At 49.1% G+C, this 27,737-nt stretch overlaps 1 protein-coding gene and 1 long non-coding RNA gene across 3 annotated transcripts in view; both read right to left on the bottom strand.

Annotated features, from left to right (window-relative positions):
* LOC138664643 (NXPE family member 4-like) overlaps window positions 1-27,737 on the bottom strand; it is a 182,429-nt gene that overhangs the window by 135,956 nt on the left and 18,736 nt on the right. The window lies entirely within an intron of this gene.
* On the bottom strand, window positions 3,242-10,661 carry LOC138664644 (uncharacterized). The gene is made up of 2 exons (XR_011318374.1): window positions 9,811-10,661; window positions 3,242-7,469 (listed from the first exon to the last, which is right to left on the bottom strand). It is a non-coding gene; the product is annotated as an uncharacterized lncRNA (long non-coding RNA).

Genomic DNA, 27,737 nt, shown 5'->3' with positions numbered 1-27,737 from the left:
TGAGCAGGAGTCCTTACCTTTCCTGGGCTATATCATCTCCGCCCAGGGATTGGCTATGGATCCTGCCAAACTACAGGCTGTGATGGACTGGCAAGAGCCCCATTCTCTTAAAGCGGTGCAGCGCTTTATGGGGTTCATTAACTATTACCGCCAGTTCATTCCCCACTTCTCAACTCTGGTAGCTCCCTTGGTAGCCCTCACCAAGAAGGGAGCGAATCCCAAATTGTGGTCGGAAGAGGTCTCCAAGGCCTTCACTTCTATTAAGTCCCACTTTGCTAGCGCTCCCATCTTACGTCGCCCCGATGTTGATAAGCCATTCCTAATGGAGGTGGATGCCTCATCCGTTGGTGCTGGAGCAGTCCTCTATCAAAAGGATGCTCAAGGTCGGAAGCATCCATGCTTCTTTTTCTCAAAGACCTTTACATCAGCGGAGAGAAATTACTCCATCGGGGATAGGGAGTTGCTAGCGATGAAGTTGGCCTTTTCGGAGTGGAGACATCTTCTGGAGGGTGCACGGTTTCCTTTCCAGGTCTTCACGGACCACAAAAATTTGGTCTATTTACACACAGCCCAGCGGCTGAATTCTCGTCAGGCCAGATGGTCCTTATTTTTCTCCCGGTTCCATTTTACTCTTCACTATCTCGCCGGGGAGAGGAATATTCGTGCCGACGCTCTCTCTCGCTCCCTTATGTCAACTGAGGAGGAGGAAGAGGAGCCTCGGCTTATTGTCCCTGCTGAGAGCCTGAGAACCGTAGCGTCGGTTTCACTGGAGTCTGTGCCTCCGGGCAAGACTTTTGTGCCCATTAATTTGCAACCGGAGGTTCTCTCTTGGTCTCATTCGTCCAGGGTGGGTGGACACTTTGGGACAAAAAGGACATCTGAGCTACTGGCGAGGACGTACTGGTGGCCGCATATGGTCCGGGATGTCAGGGATTATATTCTGGCGTGTGTCTCCTGCGCCAAAAATAAATCTCCGCGTCAAAGGCCAGCTGGGTTGCTCTATCCCTTGCCGGTGGCAGATAGGCCCTGGGAGATGGTCGGGATGGACTTTGTCGTGGGTTTACCCAAATCTCGCGGCTGTACCATCATTTGGGTCATCACCGATCATTTCTCAAAAATGGTGCATTTGGTGCCGCTACCACGGTTACCTTCTGCACGGGCCTTGGCAGCGTTGTTCATAAAACACATCTTCCGCCTACATGGTATGCCTGACAAAATTGTCAGTGACCGAGGTCCCCAGTTTGCGTCTCGGTTCTGGAGAGAGCTTTGTCGTCTACTCAGTATTGAGTTGAATCTCTCTTCCGCTTATCATCCCGAGACGAATGGGTTGGTAGAGAGGGCCAATCAGACCTTGGTCACATACCTGCGACATTTTGTTTCAGCCAGGCAGGATGACTGGGCATCCTTGCTATCATGGGCAGAGTTTGCGCTGAACAACGCTGTAGCCGACTCCACTGGACAAACCCCATTCCTCCTCAACTATGGTCAGCATCCACGGGTACCTGTGCCTATGCCCGTGTCCTCCGCAGACTCCAGGGTGGCAGACTGGGCTGTGGAGGCACGGGATATTTGGGACCGCACTCAGGATGCCATTCGGGCCTCTAAGGAGAGAATGAGGTCCTCCGCCGATGCTCATCGGCGCCCCGCTCCGACCTTTGCTCCTGGCGACTTGGTGTGGCTCTCCGCCCGTAACATCAGGCTGCGAGTTGAGTCCACTAAATTTGCTCCTCGCTACTTGGGTCCCTTCAAGGTCCTCGAACAGGTTAATCCTGTGGTCTACCGTCTGGCTCTTCCTCCACGCCTTGGTATCACCGACACCTTTCATGTGTCCCTCCTTAAGCCCGTATACATGTCCCGGTTTTCTGAGTCATCTGCCGAGACATCGGGTTCGTCTACGGACGATTTCGAGGTGAACGCTATCTTGGGGTGCAAGGTGGTACGTGGCAAAAAATATTTTTTGGTGGACTGGAAGGGTTACGGCCCTGAGGACAGGTCCTGGGAGTCTGCTGAGCACATTCGGGCTCCGCAGCTTATTGCTGCCTTCGAACGTAGCGAGGCCCAAGGAGGGGGGGCCTTAGGAGGGGGGGTAATGTTAGAGGTCGAGTTCCCGCTTCTGCACAGGGGGAATCTCGAGCCATCTCCACTGCGGTCTCCCATTCTGTTCCAGCCGCAGTGGAGTCTGCTCAGCAAAGACGTCGGTCCCAGCGTCTTGCTCAATCTCACTCTGTTCTAAGAGTTACTGCTGCTTCTCCAGCTCCTGCCATTAAAGCCAGTACTGGTCAGCAGCAAGCGGACTTCTCTGGGACTAAGTCCTTGTCTGCACATACTGAGCATGCCCAGGGCAAGATCTCCCGTTGGAGATCGAGGGTCAGGTGCTCAGGCTCTGCGGCACATTCCATTGGTCCTCTTGGCAGGTCTTGGAAGGGCAAAAGTTCTGTAGCCACTTCCTGTGCTGCAACTATATAAACTGCGCATGACCGCACGGCCATGCGCTAGTATTGTCTCATAATGATATATGTGTGTGTGTAGATGGATGTATGTCGATGGATGAAAGCTCCTAAATATCCCTCCCTAAAGTTGTTGTCTGCTCGCGGATGTTGGTAGCTATCTAGCGCCCGACTAACCATCTGCACGATACACACATTACAGCGTCCTCTTGCTGTGTTCGCCTGTATGGCGCCGTGCGCTTGCCTTGCGCTTTCCATACACAAGCCTGTGTGGTTGGTGGCGTCCGACAGTGCGGCATTGCTCGCACTCCTGTGCATTTATATATTTCTAATTAGTTTCCTTACACACCCAGTTGTGGTGTAGTGCCAGCAAGGGTCTAATCGGACTTCAATCCCTGTTGGGGTTAAGTACGCTGACTGCTTGCTCGCACTTTAGGTGCGGTACCGCGGTCCTGTGACGCAACAGGATTGCTTCCTTCACGCTGGGTGAGGTTGAACCCACGTGTATTTACTTTAGTGTACCGCCAGATAGTCTGCAATTTACTAGCAGCGGGTTTTCACCTGCACGGTGGACCTCGGACTGCGAACGCATCTAAATCATCTTTCTGGGTGCGTTCCGCCAGTCCTAACAGCGCCTGAGTCCACAAATGCCATGACAGAATATGATGACAAAGAGCAGATCAAGGTAACAGACAGAAGAAATTTTTTTTTTTTTTTTGAAATTCTTTATTTAAGTTTTCAATTAACAGTAATAAAACAGTTAACATTTGCTCTCATGTCAAGAAATACGGGTATTTGTCATATTATAATATGTCTAAGGATATTCATGGCAGATGGATTAAACGTATACATTCCCTAGAAAGTGAAGACAGTTGAGCTTACAGAACTTAGAACAAAATTTCAGGACTGCAAAGAACTAGCCCTAGAAACAGTACGAGTTATGATAAAAAATTTGTAAGGCTAGAGGGTGAGACGGAAGGACTAATTTACCGTGGATATAATTGAATTCAGATGAGGTGAAGGAGGAGTGGACGGCAAAGAAAATGGCTGGAACATGCAAAAAATAGAGTCAGGACGGTCATCGCGTCTTGCTAAAGAAAAGATAAGTAGGAAGGGCTAAACAGAACTCTTGGTAGGGGACTAGTAGATGAATTCCTCAAGGGGGATCCTCCGCCCCAAGTCCAAGAGTAGGGGACAAAAACACCTCCCACGGAAGCCAAGAATCCTTGAATTTCTCGTGAGAGCGTGCCTCCCAGCTAGATAATTCCTCCAAACGATATAAGTCTTGGACTTTGAGGATCCATTCTTCCAGCGTTGGGGGAGATGTTTTTCTCCAGTGTATTGAGATTAAGTGTTTTGCGGCCGCTAATAAAATGGGTAGTAAGTCGTGTTTCTTTGGGTTAAAAGAGGAAGAAGGAAGAGAGAGCAACACCTCCTGGGGAGTTAGATCCCGATCCATCAGGCCCATATCTTGTAAAGATATATTTACATCTGCCCAAAATTGTTTCAATTCCGGACAGAGCCAGAAAATATGCGCTAAGGACCCCACACATCGAGAACATCTCCAACACAGCGGGGAATCCACCAATCCCAAATGAAACAGTCTTTCTGGGGTATGATACCACCTGGAAAGGATCTTAAATGCATTTTCCTGCAATAGGATGCATCTGGAGAACCCATGGGAATTGGCTAGTACCCGCTGAGTTTCATGAGGGGAAAGCGTCAGACCCAACTCCATCTCCCAGGAAGAAAGATATAAGGGTTTAAATTGAGTTGAACTTTTAAGGAGGTTCACGTATAGTTTAGAAACCAGTTTAGTGATTGGAGTTTTCAACCTTACTAGCAAGTCAAGCCAGAGCCAATCCGTAGATTGGTTTATCTTAGTTCTAAACGCGGTCATTATACGGTGTATATGATATTTCTGGAGAAAATTAGTAGGTTGTTTTATGGCACTGATCGGCCAATTATCAATGCAAGGTATTCGGTTTGAAAGGAACTGAGAAATTGGGGCGTCTGGTAGGGATGTCCAGAGTCCATAAATGTCTTGATAGGTAGGGTCCACCAACCATGGGATGATCTTAATTGGAATATTGTCTAGAAAATGGCAATACGGAAGCTGGTTTGGTATAAGGGAACGTTTTATGGATAGGGTGTTAGATAGGATCTCATTAGATTTTATGCGTGTGCAATTAAAAGACGACCAAAGATAGAGATCAGCTTCATCCCCTAGTATAGCAAGTTCTAGATATGTATTGAGATTTTCTGGATTGGGTTTTACCAGGTTAAACCATCTAGCAATATGTATGGCTTTGTAATATGTTTTGATATCTGGAAGGCCAAGACCGCCGCTACCTCTAGGAAGAGAAAGAATTTTAAAAGGGAGTCTGGCTCTTTTGTATTTCCATATAAACTGGGAGAACAGTTGGTTGGCTGAATGGAAGAATGAGTTGGGAAGGGATATAGGAACCATGTTCATGGTATAAAATATTTTAGGGAAAATATAAGATTTAATGACATTTATTCTGCCCATCCAAGATAAATAAGGTATGTTGTAGTTTTTTAAATCCGTTTGAAGCCTTGTCAGGAGGGGAGTATAATTACATCTATATAGGGAGGAAGGATCAGCCGTTAGATAAACTCCAAGATATTTTAGTTTCTCTGATGGCCAGTTAAAGGGGGTGTTTTCTTTTAAATCCAGTATATCTGAGTTTTTTGCTGAGATATTTAATGCTTCAGATTTATTTGCATTTATTTTAAAGTTAGATATCTCACCAAAATCGGCAAACAGGGACATTAACTTCGGGAAAGATGTTTTGGGATTGGAGGTTAAGATTAAGAGGTCGTCGGCAAAAGCAGCTACTTTGACCTCAAGTTTACCCATCTTAAGGCCTATGATCTCACTATCCTGTCTAATCTTTTCCATCAGGGTTTCCATGACCATGATAAAGAGGGAGGGAGAGAGAGGACAGCCCTGTCTGGTACCGTTAGTTATATTAAATGGTTCGGAAAAAATACCGTTCACACCGACCCTAGCAGACGGATCTACGTAGAGGGACATTACAGCATCTATAAAGGCTTGTGGGAAGGCAAACTTTTGAAGCGTACAGACCATGTATCTCCAGCTAATTCTGTCAAATGCTTTTTCAGCATCAGTTGACAGAATAGTCAATGGAGTCTTAGTCTTCTTTGCATATGAAATAGCGTGGAGGATTTTAGTAGAATTATGTTTGCCTTCGCGACCCTTCACGAAACCCACCTGGTCAGGCCGAATAATTCTGCACAAGACACCATTCAACCTCGAAGCCAACACCTTAGCCCACAGTTTCAGGTCAGTGTTGAGCAATGAGATAGGGCGGTAATTGCTACACAGGCTGTCGTCTTTCCCCTCCTTAGGTATAATAGCAATGTAGGCCTCAAGTGCCTGGCGAGGTGGGAGCTTCCCTTCTAGAAAGGAATTAAACAGATCAACTAGGTGGGGAAGAAGAATATCAGAGAACTTTTTGTAATAGCCCACCGGGAAACCGTCGGGGCCAGGTGCCTTCCCATTCGGGATGGTTTTTAGGATGTCTTCTAATTCTTTAAGTGTAATTTTGGCCGTGAGTGCGTTACCTTCTTCAGGGGAGATTTTTGGAAGGGGGAGAGAGGCCAAAAAAGTTTGGATTTTAGTCATGGCTGTCGGACAATTTTTCATATCATCAGAAAGGGGCAGATTATAGAGGGACTCATAGTACTGCCGGAAGGTCTCAGCAATCTCTTTTGAGTCCACCACTCTCCTGCCCGTCGACGCAACAATTTTTTTAATGAATTTTTTCTCTTTTTGCTTCTTTAGCAATTGTGTGGTGAGTTTCCCACTTTTATTGCCATGCAAATAAAAGCGGTGTCTGCAATGCATAAACAATTTTGCTGACTTTACATTTAATAAGTCTTTGAGCTTGTTACGAAGAAAAACAAGATCCTGGTGAGACTCAGGTGATTTAGTACTTTTATGTGTACGCTCTGCAGTGGTTATTTGGTGGAGGAGAGATTGGATTTCTTTTTCTCTTTGTTTTTTAATGTACGAGCTAAGTGAGATGAGTTCACCCCTGAGAACGGCTTTATGTGTTTCCCATATAATGGGAGTGAGATGACCCGTATTTATGTTTTCACTGAAGAAATGAGAGATGATGGCTCTAAGTTTGTCTGTATGTCTCGGGCTATCAATCAACGATTCATTAAGTCTCCAGGTCATAGCGGGCCTAGGTAACGTGGTGATGAGAATCTCAATGAAGACAGGGGCGTGATCTGATAAAGTGATTGTGCCAATTTTAGAAGATTTTACTAGATGTAAGGCTCGAGATTGTACTAGAAAGTGATCAATGCGATGATAAGAGTTGTGTGGTGACGAGAAAAATGTGTAATCTTTCGATGTGGGGTAGAAGCTTCGCCAGGGGTCTATTAGTTGTAGAGAGTTTAGCTTATTTAGGAGTTTTTGTCTCGATTTTTGAGGAATGGAAGAGGAACCACTAGAGGTGTCTAGGTTAGGTTGTAGAGTCAGGTTTAGGTCCCCTCCCACAATCAATAAACCTTCCTTAAAAAGCTGTAGAGTGTCCAATGTTTTGAGAATCCATTGTGTCTGGTTTATATTTGGGGCGTATAAATTTGCTAAGGTTATTTTTGTGTTTGCTAATAGCCCTTTTATAAAAACAAATCTGCCTTCCGAATCAGTCAGACTATCCTCTAGTGTGAATGGGAGACCTTTTTTAAGCGCTATACTTACTCCCCTAGAGGCGGAGGAGGAACAGCTGTTGTACCAAGTTGGGAAAGGGGAGAAAGACATATTAGGGGTTCTTCCCATTTTAAAGTGAGTTTCTTGCAAGAAGGTTATTTGTGTAGATTGTTTTTTTAACAGTGTTAGTATCTGACTGCGTTTTGCAGGGGAATTTAAACCTTTCACATTAAAGGACGCTACCGTGACCGTACCCGCGTCAGTTCGATTAGTTGCCATCCACTCCTTCCTCAGAATCCCCCGTCACACCATAGAGCCTGAGAAAAAAATAAAACATGGTAGTTAACAAACTATATACAAAATACAGCTCGCTTATCGCAGGGGGGGGGTACAAGAACCCAGACATAAGCGAGAGAAGGTCCAAGTGGCGACCTCTACAACTTGTCTTAAAAGGCAAGAGAAAAGAGAAAAAATATTTGAACATAGCAGTGTAGCTATTATCAAAGTACCGAACAAACAATAGTATTAAGGGACAGAAACATAATACAATTAACAATATGGAGTTTTTCTCCAAGTCCAGAGAAATTACAAAAATTCTATCGACTCCAGACAATGTAAACAGATGAGAAAAAACATTGGCAACAGGAGAAAAAGAATCATAAGGAGAACTTGGTTTGATGAAAGATAAAAAAGAAAAAAGACTCAGGAGTCAGGTCATAAATTTCGCCCCTTTCAAGGAGAAGAGAAAATCAAACCAGCATAACCGGTCTGCTTCATGTTGGGAGAACTTTAGGGGCAGTTTTCTTCGGTTTAGGAGAAACGTGTTTCTTTTTAACTGACCATTCTTGTAGTTTTGTCAGTTTAGGGAAATTCCATCCTGTGTCAACTGGCATCCAGGAGGGGATGTCTATCGGCGAAATGTCAAGAGTCGACCAGGCTTCATCAAGGTCTGACGGGGATCGTATTGTGATCTGGCGGTTGCCCACCGTGATGGCCAGACCGAAGGGGTAGAGCCACCTATACATCAGGCCGCGTGACCTCAGTTCGGATAGGAGTGGTTTGAGAATTCTCCGTTTAGCCAGAGTGGATGGGGCGAGATCCTGAAAGAGTTGTAAATGAGCACCCTCATATAAGAGATTGTCTTTTTCCCTAGCGCCAGTTAGGACCGCTGTGGTATCCACGAAGCTCAGTAGGCCGCAGATGATGTCTCTTGGCGGTTCTCCCTGTTTAGGCCTGGGTTTGAGGGCGCGATGAACTCTCTCAATGACAATGGATTCCGCTCTTTCTTTCCCTAGGAGGTCAGAGAAAATTTCCCTGGTGACCTTATCCAGTGATTCCCGAGCAAAGGATTCAGGAACGCCTCTCAGCCTGATGTTTTTTCTTCTGCTGCGGTTTTCCTGGTCCTCCGCAGCTAGGAGGGCAGTGTTAAGTTGGTGCTGTTGTTGTAGGAGTTGGTCACGTAGGGACAAGATGGCATCAGTCGCTTCCATGTTGGCGGATTCTAGGGTTTCCACTCTCTGGCCCATATGCTGTAGATCTGCACGCAACCCAGAAATTTCTTCCAAAAGTGGCTGCATGGTTTGTGCAAGTAGTTTTTTCATGAAGGCTCTAGAGATTGGGGCTGAGTCCTCCAAAGTGGATTCGCAGTCAGAGCCCTCCCCACTGGAATCTGAGTCTTCCAAGACATCTGAAGAGATAGCTCTCTTATATGATTTTTTTGAGGGAGTCTGCGGCATATCTGTCCCCTTTTTAAGATATTTATCTAAATTTCCATGCGCTTTACGAGTTTGAGTGTCAGCGAGCGGTTTAGCTGAAAGTTTATCACGCTCTTTGTTTGTTTTACCCATAGTAAAGCTTCTGATGGCGTGATATGCAATGGTCACCACTTGGACATTCGAGTGAAAAGTGTTAGTTCATTGTTGAGAAACGGTTCTCTATTGTTTGAGCATAATTTTGCGCTTTATGGTTGACCGGCTTCGGCCGGGGATAGAGTGCACAGATGAGAAAAAGCTAAATAGAATTGTAAAAGAAAAATGAAAAACTTAAATTGAAATAACAACCAGCAGTTCCTGTAAGTCACCAGAAGATGGCAGCGGTGGAGTGTCTTTTTGTTACTAGCTCTCTGTTGATATAAGTAAGATGTAGCAGAGCTGAAAAGGAGTTTGTTAATAAAAATGAAGCAAAAAATTTGGTTGGAGCAGTAGCTCATGTAATTCGCCAGAAGATATCAGTATAGCACTCCTTTATCCTGTTAGTTTTCTGCCTGTTGATATAGGTAGGGTGCAAGAAAGTTGTGATGGATATTATGCTTTAAAGATAAAAGCAAGTTGACTCTCAGACGATTTGGGGATATAATAGTTCAAAGTAATCTGCCCCACAATGGATGGGGAAGGAGGAACAGGAGGTACCCTCAGCGCAGATAACGGCAGCTTCACAATCCTTCCCAGCACTGCTCACCAAAGGGGGGTTAATATCACCCTCTATTGCCTTCTCCGGCGTACTGAGAAGCCCTGGGCATGCAGCAGGTTTACAGCTAATGCAGAGCACACTGTTCTGTAGTGTGTAACTGATGTCTCTGGGTATGGGGCAGCAGGGGGGAGCAGGAGATGGGCCCCTGAGGAGAGGGAGATAGTTTAGAGCAGGCCGTTATCCCCCTACCTTCATCAAATGCAGGGCTTCTTCACCATATCAGCCAATATGGCGCTGGCGCGAAAAGTTCCCGCGCCTCCCAGGAGCGCAGACTTCTTCAATCACCGCCGGGACAGAGGGACCACCGACCGCCGGCCACACTTCGTTCTCCTCTCTCACGTCCCAGCGTCCAGGGGTCAGGGGTGAGAGCCGAGTCAGGGCGCAGCTACAGACCCCGCAGGTATCTGATCACAGGCCGGAGCAGCAGGAGGTAGGCAATTATGATCGCTGAGCCGGAGCAAGGGGGATGGGAGCAGCGCTCAGCAGCAGTGCTTCCGTGCAGCAGCTCTCTCCAGTGTAGGCTGGAAGTAACAGCCGTTCAGCCTCAGCGTCGCTTCGTCGGCTGATCTTCTCTGCCAGATTACAGCAGAGCCGTGGTGTACTCAGCAGGCTGGGGGGGGGGGGGGGGCAACGGCGCCGCAGGGCACACTTCTCCTTCAGACCTCTTACCTTCTCCTCGCACCGTGACCCAATCCCCCCGTCCCCGCCGGGAATTTTAGTTATTTAAGCGTTCGGGCACTCCAGCTGTAGATGCAGGGGGAGGTGGAGAAACCCCCGCTGCAGCGAGTCGGCTATTTCACCGCACTTGATGGTCCACTCGGCCCGTCCAGCCAGCCTCAGGCTCACATGTAGGCCTCGGGGTCTAAGCCCGATATAAGATCAGTTTGAGGGCTCAAAAGGGTGTAAAAGTCTCCTGGACCAGAAAGGAGCTGATTAAATATCTCAAGTCCAGTGGATGGGTTGTTTATAAGTGCGGATTAAGTTAGATATAAATAGCCAGCAGAGGAGCTTAATGGAAGCACGTCCTGCTCCTTGAGCTGCTGGCCACGCCCCCCCAGACAGAAGAAATTTTGACTGTACCATACCAATGGTGGCAGACCTAGCGAACCGCTTAGTGCGCTTAGGACAATCAGAGATAGCATGAGTGGAATCACCACAGTAGAAACACAGCCCATTCAGACGTCTGTGTTCTTGCCATTCAACTCTGGTCAGAGTCCTATCGCACTGCATAGGCTCAGGTTTAAGCTCAGGTAATACCGCCAAATGGTGCACAGATTTACGCTCGCGCAAGCGTCGACCGATCTGAATGGCCAAAGACATAGACTCATTCAGACCAGCAGGCATAGGAAATCCCACCATGACATCCTTAAGGGCTTCAGAGAGACCTTTTCTGAAAATAGCTGCGAGCGCACCTTCATTCCACTGAGTGAGTACGGACTACTTTCTAAATTTCTGACAATATACCTCTATTTCATCCTGACCCTGACACAGAGCCAGCAAATTCTTCTCTGTGTGATCCACAGAATTAGGCTCATCGTACAGCAATCCGAGCGCCAGGAAAAATGCATCGATATTACATAATGCAGGATCCCCTGGCGCAAGGGAAAATGCCCAGTCCTGAGGATCGCCACGCAAAAAAGAAATAACGATCGTAACTTGTTGAACTGGGTCACCAGAGGAGCGAGGTTTCAAAGCCAGAAATAGTTTACAATTATTTTTGAAACTCAGAAATTTAGTTCTATCTCCAAAAAACAAATCAGGAATAGGGATTCTCGGTTCTAACATAGAATTCTGAACCACAAAGTCTTGAATACTTTGTACTCTTACCGTGAGCTGATCCACACATGAAGACAGACCTTTAATGTCCATTGCTACACCTGTGTCCTGAACCACCCAAATGTCTAGGGGAAAAAAAAGGCAAAACACAGTGCAAAGAAAAAAAAATGGTCTCAGAACTTCTTTTTTCCCTCTATTGAGAATCATTAGTACTTTAGGCCTCCAGTACTGTTATGAAAGGTAATTCAGTACCACAATGAACATAGAGGTCAGCGCACATACAGTGACCTGGCAATAACCCAAAAAACAAGAACGAGCTCTGAGACGTGGGAACTCTGTTGACCGCAATCCCTAATCCTCTCCAAACCACACTAAAGGCAGCCGTGGATTGCGCCTAACGCTCCCTATGCAACTCGGCACGGCCTGAGAAACTAGCTAGCCTGAAGATAGAAAATAAGCCTACCTTGCCTCAGAGAAATACCCCAAAGGAAAAGGCAGCCCCCACATATAATGACTGTGAGTTAAGATGAAAAGACAAACGTAGAGATGAAATAGATATAGCAAAGTGAGGCCCAACTTTCTGAACAGAGCGAGGATAGGAAAGGTAACTTTGCGGTCAACACAAAACCCTACAAAAACCACGCAAAGGGGGCAAAAAGACCCTCCGTACCGAACTAACAGCACGGAGGTACACCCTCTGCGTCCCAGAGCTTCCAGCAAGCATTAAAAAACAAATTGACAAGCTGGACAGAAAAAAACAGCAACAAAATAGCAAAGAGGAACTTAGCTATGCAGAGCAGCAGGCCACAGGAACGATCCAGGAGGAAACCGGTCCAATACTAGAACATTGACTGGAGGCCAGGATCAAAGCACTAGGTGGAGTCAAATAGAGCAGCACCTAACGACTTCACCACATCACCTGAGGAAGGAAACTCAGAAGCCGCAGTACCACTTTCCTCCACCAACGGAAGCTCACAGAGAGAACCAGCCGAAGTACCACTTGTGACCACAGGAGGGAGCTCTGCCACAGAATTCACAACAGGGTCCATTTCGATAGTGGAAGGGGAAAAAATGAAACCCAAAAATGAAACCTTCTGAACTCCAAAGAGACACTTTGAACCCTTCACAAACAAAGAATTTGCACGAAGGACCTGGAACACCATTCTGACCTGCTTCACGTGAGACTCCCAATCATCCGAAAAGACCAAAATATCATCCAAATATACAATCAGGAATTTATCCAGGTACTCTCGGAAGATGTCATGCATAAAGGACTGAAATACTGATGGAGCATTGGAAAGCCCGAATGGCATAACCAGGTACTCGAAATGGCCCTCGGGCGTATTAAATGCTGTTTTCCATTCATCGCCCTGTTTAATACGCACAAGATTATACGCCCCTCGAAGATCTATCTTGGTGAACCAACTAGCCCCTTTAATACGAGCAAACAAATCAGACAGCAGCGGCAAAGGATACTGAAACCTGACTGTAATTTTATTAAGAAGGCGATAATCAATACAAGGTCTCAAAGAACCATCCTTCTTGGCCACAAAAAAGAACCCTGCTCCTAACGGTGATGACGACGGGCGAATATGACCTTTCTCCAAGGATTCCTTTATATAACTCCGCATAGCGGCGTGTTCTGGCACAGATAAATTGAACAGTCGGCCCTTAGGAAACTTACTACCAGGAATCAAATTAATAGCACAATCGCAATCCCTATGAGGAGGTAGGGCACTGGATTTGGGCTCATCAAATACATCCCGGTAATCCGACAAAAACTCCGGGACTTCAGAAGGAGTGGACGACGAAATTGACAAAAATGGAACATCACCATGTACTCCCTGACAACCCCAGCTGGACACAGACATAGATTTCCAATTCAATACTGGATTATGGACCTGTAGCCATGGCAACCCCAAAACGACCACATCATGCAGATTATGCAACACCAAAAAGCGAATATCCTCCTGATGTGCAGGAGCCATGCACATGGTCAATTTGGTCCAGTACTGAGGCTTATTCTTGGCCAAAGGCGTAGCATCAATTCCTCTCAATGGAATAGGATACTGCAAGGGCTCCAAGAAAAAACCACAGCACCTAGCAAACTCCAAGTCCATCAAATTCAGGGCAGCGCCTGAATCCACAAATGACATAACAGAATAGGATGACAAAGAGCAAATCAGAGTAATGGACAAAAGAAATTTCGACTGTACCGTACCAATGGTGGCAGACCTAGCGAACCGCTTAGTGCGCTTAGGACAATCGGAGATAGCATGAGTGGAATCACCACAGTAAAAACACAGCCCATTCCGACGTCTGTGTTCTTGCCGTTCAGCTCTCGTCAAAGTCCTATCACATTGCATAGGCTCAGGTCTATGCTCAGATAATACCGCCAAATGGTGCACTGCTTTACGCTCACGCAAGCGTCGATCGATCTGAATGGCCAAAGACATAGACTCATTCAGACCAGCAGGCATGGGAAATCCCACCATGACATCCTTAACCCCTTCATGACCCAGCCTATTTTGACCTTAAAGACCTTGCCGTTTTTTGCAATTCTGACCAGTGTCCCTTTATGAGGTAATAACTCAGGAACGCTTCAACGGATCCTAGCGGTTCTGAGATTGTTTTTTCGTGACATATTGGGCTTCATGTTAGTGGTAAATTTAGGTCAATAAATTCTGCGTTTATTTGTGATAAAAACGGAAATTTGGCGAAAATTTTGAAAATTTCGCAATTTTCACATTTTGAATTTTTATTCTGTTAAACCAGAGAGTTATGTGACACAAAATAGTTAATAAATAACATTTCCCACATGTATACTTTACATCAGCACAATTTTGGAAACAACATTTTTTTTTGCTAGGAAGTTATAAGGGTTAAAATTTGACCAGCGATTTCTCATTTTTACAACGAAATTTACAAAACCATTTTTTTAAGGACCACCTCACATTTGAAGTCAGTTTGAGGGGTCTATATGGCTAAAATACCCAAAAGTGACACCATTCTAAAAAATGCACCCCTCAAGGTACTCAAAACCACATTCAAGAAGTTTATTAACCCTTCAGGTACTTCACAGCAGCAGAAGCAACATGGAACGAAAAAATGAACATTTAACTTTTTAGTCACAAAAATTATCTTTTAGCAACAATTTTTTTATTTTCCCAATGGTAAAAGGAGAAACTGAACCACGAAAGTTGTTGTCCAATTTGTCCTGAGTACGCTGATACCTCATATGTTGGGGTAAACCACTGTTTGGGCGCACGGCAGGGCTTGGAAGGGAAGGAGCGCCATTTGACTTTTTAAATGAAAAATTGGCTCCACTCTTTAGCGGACACCATGTCACGTTTGGAGAGCCCCCGTGTGCCTAAAAATTTGAGCTCCCCCACAAGGGACCCCATTTTGGAAACTAGACGCCCCAAGGAACTTATCTAGATGCATAGTGAGCACTTTGAACCCCCAGATGCTTCACAAATTGATCCGTAAAAATGAAAAAGTACTTTTTTTTCACAAAAAAATTCTTTTAGCCTCAATTTTTTCATTTTCACATGGGCAACAGGATAAAATGGATCCTAAAATTTGTTGGGCAATTTCTCCTGAGTACACCAATACCTCACATGTGGGGGTAAACCACTGTTTGGGCACATGGTAAGGCTCGGAAGGGAAGGAGCGCCATTTGACTTTTTGAATTAAAAATTATCTCCATCGTTAGCGGACACCATGTCGCGTTTGGAGAGCCCCTGTGTGCCTAAACATTGGAGCTCCCCCACAAGTGACCCCATTTTGGAAACTAGACCCCACAAGGAACTTATCTAGATGCCTAGTGAGCACTTTAAACCCCCAGGTGCTTCACAAATTGATCTGTAAAAATGAAAAAGTACTTTTTTTTCACAAAAAAATTCTTTTCGCCTCAATTTTTTCATTTTCACATGGGCAATAGGATAAAATGGATCATAAAATTTGTTGGGCAATTTCTCCCGAGTACGCCGATACCTCATATGTGGGGGTAAACCACTGTTTGGGCACACGGCAGGGCTCGGAAGGGAAGGCGCGCCATTTGACTTTTTGAATGGAAAATTAGCTCCAATTGTTAGCGGACACCATGTCGCGTTTGGAGAGCCCCTGTGTGCCTAAACATTGGAGCTCCCCCACAAGTGACCCCATTTTGGAAACTAGACCCCCCAAGGAACTTATCTAGATGCATATTGAGCACTTTAAACCCCCAGGTGCTTCACAGAAGTTTATAACGCAGAGCCATGAATATAAAAAATAATTTTTCTTTCCTCAAAAATGATTTTTTAGCCTGGAATTTCCTATTTTGCCAAGGGTAATAGGAGAAATTGGACCCAAAATGTTCTTGTCCAGTTGGTCCTGAGTATGCTGATACCCCATATGTGGGGGTAAACCACTGTTTGGGCACACGGCAGGGCTCGGAAGGGAAGGCACGCCATTTGGCTTTTTAAATGGAAAATTAGCTCCAATCATTAGCGGACACCATGTCACGTTTGGAGAGCCCCTGTATGCCTAAACATTAGAGATCCCCCACAAATGACCCCATTTTGGAAACTAGACCCCCAAAGGAACTAATCTAGATGTGTGGTGAGGACTTTGAACCCCCAAGTGCTTCACAGAAGTTTATAACGCAGAGCCATGAAAAAAAAAAATTATTTTCTCAAAAATGATATTTTAGCCTGCAATTTTTTATTTTCCCAAGGGTAACAGGAGAAATTTGACCACAAAAGTTGTTGTACAGTTTCTCCTGAGTACGCTGATACCCCATATGTGGGGGTAAACCACTGTTTGGGCACATGCCGGGGCTCGGAAGTGAAGTAGTGATGTTTTGAAATGCAGACTTTGATGGAATGCTCTGTGGGCGTCACGTTGCGTTTGCAGAGCCCCTGATGTGGCTAAACAGTAGAAACCCCCCACAAGTGACCCCATTTTGGAAACTAGACCCCGAAAGGAACTTATATAGATGTGTGGTGAGGAATTTGAACCCCTAAGTGCTTCACAGAAGTTTATAACGCAGAGCCATGAAAATAGAAAATAAAAATTATTTTCTCAAAAATGATCTTTTAGCCTGCAATTTTTTATTTTCTCAAGGGTAACAGGAGAAATTTCACCACAAAAGTTGTTGTCCAGTTTCTCCTGAGTACGCTGATACCCCATGTGTGGGGGTAAACCACTGTTTAAGCACACGCCGGGGCTCGGAAGTGAAGTATTGACGTTTTGAAATGCAGACTTTGATGGAAAGCTCTGCGGGCGTCACGTTGCGTTTGCAGAGCTCCTGATGTTGCTAAACAGTAGAAACCCCCAACAAGTGACCCCATTTTGGAAACTAGACCCCGAAAAGAACTTATCTAGATGTGTGGTGAGCACTTTGAACCCCCAAGTGCTTCACAGAAGTTTACAACGCAGAGCCGTGAAAATAATAAATACGTTTTCTTTCCTCAAAAATAATAATTTAGCCCAGAATTTTTTATTTTCCCAAGGGTTACAGGAGAAATTGGACCCTAAAAGTTGTTGTCCAGTTTCTCCTGAGTACGCTGATACCCCATGTGTGGGGGTAAACCACTGTTTGGGCACACATCGGGGCTCAGAAGGGAAGTAGTGACTTTTGAAATGCAGACTTTGATGGAATGGTCTGCGGGCGTCACGTTGCGTTTGCAGAGCCCCTGGTGTGCCTAAACAGTAGAAACCCCCCACAAGTGACCCCATTTTAGAAACTAGACCCCCCAAGGAACTTATCTAGATATGTGGTGAGCACTTTGAACCCCCAAGTGCTTCACAGACGTTTACAACGCAGAGCCGTGAAAATAAAAAATAATTTTTCTTTCCTCAAAAATGATGTTTTAGCAAGCATTTTTTTATTTTCACAAGGGTAACAGGAGAAATTGGACCCCAGTATTGTTGCGCAGTTTATCCTGAGTATGCTGGTACCCCATATGTGGGGGTAAACCACTGTTTGGGCACACGTCGGGGCTTGGAATAGAGGGAGCACCATTTGACTTTTTGAATACAAGATTGGCTGGAATCAATGGTGGCGCCATGTTGCGTTTGGAGACCCCTGATGTGCCTAAACAGTGGAAACCCCTCAATTCTACCTCCAACACTAACCCCAACACACCCCTAACTCTAATCCCAACTGTAGCCATAACCCTAATCACAACCCTAACCACAACCCTAATTCCAACCCTAACCCTAAGGCTATGTGCCCACGTTGCGGATTCGTGTGAGAATTTTCAGCATCATTTTTGAAAAATCCGTGGGTAAAAGGCACTGCGTTTTACCTGCGGATTTTCCACGGATTTCCAGTGTTTTTTGTGCGGATTTCATCTGCGGATTCCGCACGGTATTTTCCGCACCATGGGCACAGCGGATTTGGTTTTCCATAGGTTTACTTGGTACTGTAAACCTGATGGAACACTGCTGCGAATCCGCAGCGGCCAATCCGCTGAGGATCCGCAGCCAAATCCGCACCGTGTGCACATAGCCTAATTCTAAAGGTATGTGCACACGCTGCGGAAAACGCTGCGGATCCGCAGCAGTTTCCCATGAGTTTACAGTTCAATGTAAACCTATGGGAAACAAAAATCGCTGTACACATGCTGCAGAAAAACTGCACGGAAACACAGCGGTTTACATTCCGCAGCATGTCTCTTCTTTCTGTGGATTCCGCAGCGGTTTTGCAACTGCTCAAATAGAAAACCGCAGTTGTAAAACCGCAGTGAAATGCGCAGAAAAAACATGGTAAATCCGCCATAAATCCGCAGAGGTTTAGCACTGCGGATTTATCAAATCCGCAGCAGAAAAATCCGCAGAGGACCAGAATACGTGTGCACATACCAAAACCCTAACCCTAGCCCTAACCCTAGCTCTAACCCTAACCCTAGCCCTAACCCTACCCCTACCCCTAACCCTAGCCCTAACCCTACCCCTACCCCTAACCCTACCCCTAGCCCTAACCCTAACCCTAGCCCTAACCCTACCCCTAACCCTAACCCTACCCCTAACCCTATTCTAACATTAGTGGAAAAAAAAAATTCTTTATTTTTTTATTGTCCCTACCTATGGGGGTGACAAAGGGGGGGGGGGGGTCATTTATCATTTTTTTATTTTGATCACTGGGATAGATTATATCTCAGTGATCAAAATGCACTTTGAACGAATCTGCCGGCCGGCAGATTCGGCGGGCGCACTGCGCATGCGCCCGCCATTTTGGAAGATGGCGGCGCCCAGGGAGAAGACGGACGGACCCCGGCAGGATCGGTAAGTATGATGGGGTGGGGGGAGAGCACGGGGAGGGAGCGGAGCATGGGGGGGTGGATCGGAATGCGGGAGGGGTGGAGCGGAGCACGGGGGGGTGGAACGGAGCACGGGGGGTGGAACGGAGCACGGGGGGGTGGAACGGAGCACGGGGGGTGATTGGAGCATGGGGGTGAGCGGAAAAGAGCACGGGGGGAGCGGAGCACAGGACTTAGGGGAGCGGGGCAGTGTACCGGGTGGGGTGGGGGCACATTACTATTTCCAGCCATGGCCGATGATATTGCAGCATCGGCCATGGCTGGATTGTAATATTTCACCCGTTATAATAGGTGAAATATTACAAATCGCTCTGATTGGCAGTTTCACTTTCAACAGCCAATCAGAGCGATCGTAGCCCCCCTGGGCTAAACTACCACTCCTCCTGTCCCTGCAGATCGGGTGAAATGGGAGTTAACCCTTTCACCCGATCTGCAGGGTCGGATTGGCACCGACTTTCATGACGCCTACGTGGCGTCATGGGTCGGGAAGGGGTTAAGGGCTTCAGAGAGACCCTTTCTGAAAATTGCCGCTAGGGCGCACTCATTCCACTGAGTGAGTACAGACCACTTCCTAAACTTCTAACAATATATCTCTACCTCATCCTGACCCTGACACAGATCCAGCAAGATTTTCTCTGCCTGATCCACTGAATTTGGTTCATCATAAAGCAATCCAAGCGCCAGAAAAAACGCATCAACATCACGCAATGCCGGATCTCCTGGTGCAAGGGAAAATGCCCAGTCTTGAGGGTCGCCACGCAACAAAGAAATAATGATTTTCACTTGTTGAACAGGGTCACCTGAGGAGCGAGGTTTCAAAGCAAGAAACAATTTACAATTATTTTTGAAATTCAGAAACTTAGATCTATCCCCAAAAAACAAATCAGAAATAGGAATCCTAGGCTCTGACATCAGATTCTGAACCACAAAATCTTGAATGTTTTGTACACTTGCAGTGAGATTATCTATCCAAGGGGACAGACCTTGAATGTCCATATCTACACCTGTATCCTGAACCACCCAGAGGTAAAGGGGAAAAGAGAGACAAAACACACTGCAAAGAAAAAAAAATGGTCTCAGAACTTCTCTTATCCCTCTATTGAGATGCATTAATACTTTGGGCCACCTGTACTGTTATGACCTGGTGGTTAGGACAATAATGGACCTGGTGGTTAAGTGCACACGGAAAGACCTGATAGTTACAATAATACAGGAGAAGCTCTGGGACGTGGGAACTCTGCTGACCTCAATCCCTAATCCTATCACACACACTAGAAATAGCCGTGGATTGCTCCTAACGCTCCCTATGCAACTCGTCACAGCCTAAGAACTAGCTAGCCCTAAAGATAGAAAAATAAAGCCTACCTAGCCTCAGAGAAATTCCCCAAAGGAAAAAGCAGCCCTCCACATATAATGACTGTGAGTAAAGATGAAAATCACAAACACAGAGATGAAATAGATTTTAGCAAAGAGAGGCCCGACTTACTGAACAGACAGAGGATAGGAAAGGTAACTTTGCGGTCAGCACAAAACTACAAAAAACCACGCAGAGAGCGCAAAAAGACCCTCCGCACTGACTCACAGTGCGGAGGCGCCCCTCTGCATCCCAGAGCTTCCAGCAAGCAAGACAAAAATCAAAATAGCAAGCTGGACAAAAAATAGCAAACAAGAGAAAATAAAGCAGGAACTTAGCTTCTGCTGGAGAAGACAGGTAACCAGAACAATCCAGGAGCGAACTAGACCAATACTAGAACATTGACAGGTGGCATGGAGCAATGATCTAAGTGGAGTTAAATAGAGCAGCCAGCTAACAAATTAACCTCGTCACCTGTGGAAGGAAACTCAGAAGCCGCAGCCCCACTCACAACCACCAGAGGAAGCCCATGGACAGAACCAGCCGAAGTACCATTCATAACCACAGGAGGGAGCTTGACAACAGAATTCACAACAGGCAGCTGTGCGTGGCTGTGCTGGGGGCGGCTGTGCGTGGCTGTGCTGGGGGTGGCTGTGCTGGGGTGGCTGTGCGTGGCTGTGCTGGGGGCAGCTGTGCGTGGCTGTGCGTGGCTGTGCTGGGGGCGGCTGTGCGTGGCTGTTCTGGGGGCGGCTGTGCTGGGGGTGGCTGTGTGTGGCTGTGCTGGGGGCAGCAGTGCGTGGCTGTGGCTGTGCTGGGGGTGGCTGTGCAGTGCTGGGGGAGGCTGTGCGTTGCTGTGCTGGGGGCAGCTGTGCGTGGCTGTGGCTGTGCTGGGGCGGCTGTGCTGGGGGCAGCTGTGCGTGGCTGTGCTGGGGGCAGCTGTGCGTGGCTGTGCTGGGGGCGGCTGTACGTGGCTGTGCTGGGGGCGGCTGTGCGTGGCTGTGCTGGGGCGGCTGTGCGTGGCTGTGCTGAGGGCGGCTGTGCTGGGGGTGGCTGTGCGTGGCTGTGCTGGGGGCGGCTGTGCGTGGCTGTGCTGGGGGCAGCTGTGCGTGGCTGTGCTGGGGGCGGCTGTGCATGGCTGTGCTGGGGGCGGCTGTGCTGGGGGCGGCTGTGCGTGGCTGTGCTGGGGGCGGCTGTGCTGGGGGCAGCTGTGTGTGACTGTGCTGGGGGCAGCTGTGCGTGGCTGTGCAGGGGGCGGCTGTGCGTGGCTGTGCCGGGGGCAGCTGTGCGTGGCTGTGCTGGGGGCAGCTGTGCGTGGCTGTGCTGGGGGCGGCTGTGTGTGGCTGTGCTGGGGGTGGCTGTGCGTGGCTGTGCTGGGGGCGGCTGTGCGTGGCTGTGGCTGGGGGCGGCCGTATGTGGCTTTGCTGGGGGCGGCTGTGCTGGGGGTGGCTGTGGCTGTGCTGGGGCGGCTGTGCGTGGCTGTGCTGGAGGTGGCTGTGCGTGGCTGTGCTGGGGGCGGCTGTGCGTGGCTGTGCTGGGGGCGGTTGTGCGTGGCTGTGCTGGGGGCAGCTGTGCGTGGCTGTGCTGGGGCAGCTGTGCGTGGCTGTGCTGGGGGCGGCTGTGCGTTGCTGTGGCTGTGCTGGGGGCAGCTGTGCGTGGCTGTGCTGGGGGGCGGCTGTGCGTGGCTGTGCTGGGGGCGGCTGTGCGTGGCTGTGCTGGGGGCGGCTGTGCGTGGCTGTGGCTGTGCTGGGGGCGGCTGTGCGTGGCTGTGGCTGTGCTGGGGGCGGCTGTGCATGGCTGTGCTGGGGGCGGCTGTGTGTGGCTGTGGCTGTGCTGGGGGCGGCTGTGCTGGGGGTGGCTGTGCTGGGGCGGCTGTGCTGGGGGTGGCTGTGCTGGGGGCGGCTGTGCGTGGCTGTGCTGGGGGCGGCTGTGCGTGGCTGTGCTGGGGGCGGCTGTGCGTGGCTGTGGCTGTGCTGGGGGCGGCTGTGCGTGGCTTTGGCAGGGGGCGGCTGTGCGTGGCTGTGGTTGGGGGCGGCTGTGTGTGGCTGTGGCTGTGCTGGGGGCGGCTGTGCTGGGGGTGGCTGTGCTGGGGCGGCTGTGCTGGGGGTGGCTGTGCTGGGGGCGGCTGTGCGTGGCTGTGCTGGGGCCGGCTGTGCGTGGCTGTGGCTGTGCTGGGGGCGGCTGTGCGTGGCTGTGCTGGGGGCAGCTGTGCGTGGCTGTGGCTGGGAGCGGCTGTGTGTGGCTGGGGGCGGCTGTGGCTGGGGGCGGCTGTACTGGGGGTGGCTGTGGCTTTGCTGGGGCGGCTGTGCTGGGGGTGGCTGTGGCTGTGCTGGGGCGGCTGTGCTGGGGGTGGCTGTGGCTGTACTGGGGCAGCTGTGCTGGGGGTGGCTGTGGCTGTGCGGGGGCGGCTGTGCTGGGGGTGGCTGTGGCTGTGCTGGGGCGGCTGTGCTGGGGGTGGCTGTGGCTGTGCTGGGGCGGCTGTACTTACTGCCTGAGTGCGGCGCTGGCTATAATAGATACAGCACCCCTGCAGCCAGCACAGCGAGGGCTGACTCCGCCCACTCGCATCACTGGTCACATGCCTGTGGTGACATCATGGAAGGTCCTGGAGCTCCGCTGGGTTCTGCAGCTACCCTGACCGCAGCTGCAGAACACGGAGCCTCCATGGCCGGTATATTAGGGGGGGATGCAGGGATGTGTGGAGCCCCCATGTCCGCTATATTATGGGGGATACGCGGGTGTGTGGAGCCCCCATGGCCGGTATATTATGGAGGGGGGGATAAGTAAATTCGGCAGCGTCACTCTGGTCCAGACTGCGCAGGTGCGGTGCGTCGCGCTTGCGCAGTCTATAAAGGCTTCGGACAGAGTGACGCTCCCACCGTTATATTATAGACTAGCTATTGAACCCGTTCTACGCCTGGGTGGCGAGCATTTATATTGGTATATGGTCTCCATCCTGGTATGTGCTGCTCCATCCTGCGCCCCCATCCTGTCATGTGCTGCTCCCATCCTGCGCCCCCGTTCTGTCATGTGCTGCTCCCATCCTGCGCCCCCGTTCTGTCATGTGCTGCTCCCATCCTGCGCCTCCATTCTGTCATTTGCTGCTCCCATCCTGTCATTTGCTGCTCCCATCCTGCGCCCGTTCTGTCATTTGCTGCTCCCATCCTGCGTCCCCGTTCTGTCATTTGCTGCTGCCATCCTGCGCCCGTTCTGTCATGTGCTGCTGCCATCCTGCGCCCGTTCTGTCATGTGCTGCTGCCATCCTGCGCCCGTTCTGTCATGTGCTGCTGCCATCCTGCGCCCGTTCTGTCATGTGCTGCTGCCATCCTGCGCCCGTTCTGTCATGTGCTGCTGCCATCCTGCGCCCGTTCTGTCATGTGCTGCTGCCATCCTGCGCCCGTTCTGTCATGTGCTGCTGCCATCCTGCGCCCGTTCTGTCATGTGCTGCTGCCATCCTGCGCCCGTTCTGTCATGTGCTGCTCCCATCCTGCGCCCGTTCTGTCATGTGCAGCTGCCATCCTGCGCCCGTTCTGTCATGTGCTGCTGCCATCCTGCGCCCGTTCTGTCATGTGCTGCTGCCATCCTTCGCCCGTTCTGTCATGTGCTGCTGCCATCCTTCGCCCGTTCTGTCATGTGCTGCTGCCATCCTGCGCCCGTTCTGTCATGTGCTGCGGCCATCCTGCGCCCGTTCTGTCATGTGCTGCTGCCATCCTGCGCCCGTTCTGTCATGTGCTGCGGCCATCCTGCGCCCGTTCTGACATGTGCTGCTGCCATCCTGCGCCCGTTCTGTCATGTGTTGCGGCCATCCTGCGCCCATTCTGTCATGTGCTGCTGCCATCCTGCGCCCGTTCTGTCATGTGCTGCGGCCATCCTGCGCCCGTTCTGACATGTGCTGCTGCCATCCTGCGCCCGTTCTGTCATGTGCTGCTGCCATCCTGCGCCCGTTCTGTCATGTGCTGCGGCCATCCTGCGCCCGTTCTGACATGTGCTGCTGCCATCCTGCGCCCGTTCTGTCATGTGCTGCTGCCATCCTGCGCCCGTTCTGTCATGTGCTGCGGCCATCCTGCGCCCGTTCTGTCATGTGCTGCTGCCATCCTGCGCCCGTTCTGTCATGTGCTGCGGCCATCCTGCGCCCGTTCTGTCTTGTGCTGCGGCCATCCTGCGCCCGTTCTGTCATGTGCTGCTCCCATCCTGCGCCCGTTCTGTCATGTGCTGCGGCCATCCTGCGCCCGTTCTGTCATGTGCTGCTGCCATCCTGCGCCCGTTCTGTCATGTGCTGCGGCCATCCTGCGCCCGTTCTGTCATGTGCTGCGGCCATCCTGCGCCCGTTCTGTCATGTGCTGCTGCCATCCTGCGCCACCATTGTATTATATGCCCCCCGCTCCAGTGTGTATGCCCCCGAATGCTGCTGCCATATAAAAAAAAAAAAAATACCATACTCACCTATCGTCCGGCTCCACTGCAGGTATGTCTTCAAGAAAATGGCGCCAAAAAGCGGGGACTGCGCAGGCGCCGATTCCGGCAGCAGGAATCGGCGCCTGCGCAGTCCGCGCTTTCCGGCGCCATTTTCTTGAAGACACACCTGCAGTGGAGCCGGAGTGTGTCTTCAAGAAAATGGCGCCGGAAAGCGCGGACTGCGCAGGCGCCAATTCCGGCAGCAGGAATCGGCGCCTGCGCAGTCCGCGCCCTCCGGAGCCGGGAGCAGAGGAGCCGGGAGACGGAGCCGCAAGCAGCGCTGGAACCAGGAAAGGTGAGTATACTTACCCTCCCTCCTGGCGGTCCCTGACTCTCCGGTGGAGATCGCGGTATGCGTTCAGTGCTTACGCATACCGCGATCTCCCGGGAGCGTCGCTCTGTGAGGCCCAGACTGCGCCGACGCTTGCGCTTGCGCAGTCTATAGAGGCTTCGGACAGAGTGACGCTCCCAGCGTTATATTATAGATACTGGGAATGAGACAGCATGTGAGTGGGTCTTTGCGGTCATACCATAGATTGGTCATGTTTAAAAAGAGGAGAAGAAGGGGGAAGAAATTGTGTAAAGGTACGCTGCTTATGCACTATTGCCCTTTGTTTGGGGGGGCAATATTTTGCTATCTGTGGAGCGATTATTGGTGTATATATTATGCACTAGGCAAAAGTAAGTTAACTTTGTTGAAATGCTAAATTATTTGCATGAGCGCAACCTTTCTTAAATTGTTAAAAGAAATGCCTACAAACTCACTTTTTGCCACCGTGTGTACATAAACCAATCAAGTAAAAAAAAGATTATGTATGCGCTACAATTAACTAATGCTGAAGGAAGCCTACTTTTGCTTCTGTGAATCCAAGATCTGACGTAACCTCCTTGGTTTTTCCTTTGTATGGGGTGGGAGATAGTTTGGCTTATCCTGAATCCACCCAAGGTGTATCAGCTGTCCTGGGTTTGTGCTTGATCCTCCACAGATAGTGCAGACAGCGAGCCGGCCATTCACGTCTGTCCTCACACTGGCTTACCTGGTTTCTATACACAAAACTAGATTTTGCTAGAATAAGTTCTCCTAAGTTCCAGGAGAATCATTATTAATGGCTCCCACAAAAAAGAGTGGAACGGATAGAACGGATAGATATTTCATCTGAATTCAAAATCCCCATAACTTAATATAATCAGGAATGTAGGCAACTAAGGAAAATAGTTAAAAAATATTGGTCACGTCTTTAGGGAGACAAAGTAATAGGGGAACTTATTCCAGCAAAACCTAGCTTTATTTATAGAAAGGTGAATAATCTGGCCAATCACATGGCTCCAGCAGTGCTCAGAAATAAATCAGTAAAGATAAGTGCATTGTACCGAAAAAGGTTTTTTTTCCCTTGTAAAATATGTCAAATGTGTAAGGCAATGAGAAATCGTAATCACTTATTCACATTTTTGGGCTCTGATGAGACATTCACAATTAGAACACATATAACGTGCCACACTAGAGTTGAGCGACCTTGACCTTTTTAGAGTCGAGCCGGGTTTTGCGAAACCCGACTATCTCAAAAGTCGGGTCGAGTGAAATCGGCCGATTATGACGTAAAGTCGGGATCGACCGAAACACGAAACCCAATGCAAGTCAATGGGGCAGCATAGTCGGCAGTGAGTGGGGGCTAGGAAAACACCTAGAGTGCCCATTTTAATGTCAAAACCATCCATTCTTCTTAATGAAGCTTGTCAAGCGTAATTTACCTTATAATAATTGGAAGGCATTTGAAATTGGGGGTCATTTGGCTAAAGTTGTGGTGGGTAGGGCTGGTTCAAGTAATTAGTGGGCCCAGGAAATCTGGACCACGTCACGGCAGTGGAGCAGGGAGAGGTAAGTATTTCAACTTTGCAAGTGCTGTGAACCTGAGCAAGCAGGGGGGGCCCACTCGTTGGCATTGGCACTGGCACAGGGCCCCTCAAAGTACAGCGGTGTGTTTGCACGGCGGGGGCGCCTCCCACCGGCAGCAACACTTTTGCGTACCATGAGAGGCCCTGTGCCAGTGACGTCGCCAACTAGTATTCCTCCCCCCACCTGATGAAGGAACCTGCACTTTCATCTGCACCTTCCTGTTTGTCCCCGTGTAAGGTGGTATGGTATGCGGGAAGGGGGACCTGACTTTCAGCAGGGTCACAATCTTGCAGTGTAGCGTGCACGGGAAATGTTGCGTTATGGGTCAATGTACCAGCAGACTCATCTATCACTGGCTGGGCAATGGGCAGGATGAGGAGGAAACACAGATATAGGCCCAAAGAATAAAGTGGGCTAAATGCAGTTCAAAATTGGTAACACAGGACTAATCAGGGGGCATTGCAGTGGAGGACAACTGGAATGAGAGGCTGACACAGAGAGTAGGCCCAAATCAGTAAGTAGTCGAAATGCAGTTCAAAATTGGCAACAGTAGTAAACAGGCGGCACAGCTTTGTTCAGTGGAGGAGAACAGCAAGGAGTGGCAGACACCGATAGTAGGCCCCAACCCAACTAGTAGGCCAAATGCAGTCTAACATTAACAACTACTTAACGAGCGCCTGAAAACGGAATTTCAGGACAGGAAACCAGGAGAACAGCAAGGAGCGGCAGACACCGATAGTAGGCCCCAAACCAACTAGTACGCCAAATGCAGTTGTTCCGTTTAACCACAATTTAATGAGAGCCTGAAGATAGAAGTTCAGGAAAGGCAACCTGGAGAACACCTTGGAGTGGAACACACCATCTCTCTACACCCCATACCCAATTTGTAGGTCTAATGCAGCGTAGTTTCCAACAACTACTAAACGAGAGCATGATGATCGAAGCATTGGCGAGGAAACCTGGGGAACACCTTGGAGTGGAACACACCATCTCTCTACACCCCATACCCAATTTGTAGGCCTAATGCAGCGTAGTTTCCAACAACTACTAAACGAGAGCATGATGATCGAAGCATTGGCGAGGAAACCTGGGGAACACCTTGGAGTGGAACACACCATCTCTCTACAGTGGAACACACCATCTCTCTACACCCCATACCCAATTTGTAGGCCTAATGCAGCGTAGTTTCCAACAACTACTAAACGAGAGCCGGAAGATCGAAGCAATGGAGAGGAAACCTGGGGAACACCTTGGAGTGTAACACACCATCTCTCTACACCCCATACCCAATTTGTAGGCCTAATGCAGCGTAGTTTCCAACAACTACTAAACG

Source organism: Ranitomeya imitator, chromosome 2 (assembly GCF_032444005.1).
Source record: "Ranitomeya imitator isolate aRanImi1 chromosome 2, aRanImi1.pri, whole genome shotgun sequence".
Lineage (NCBI taxonomy): Eukaryota > Metazoa > Chordata > Amphibia > Anura > Dendrobatidae > Ranitomeya > Ranitomeya imitator.
Note: the sequence above shows the minus strand (reverse complement) of the source record. Positions and strands in the feature narration are given on the sequence as shown.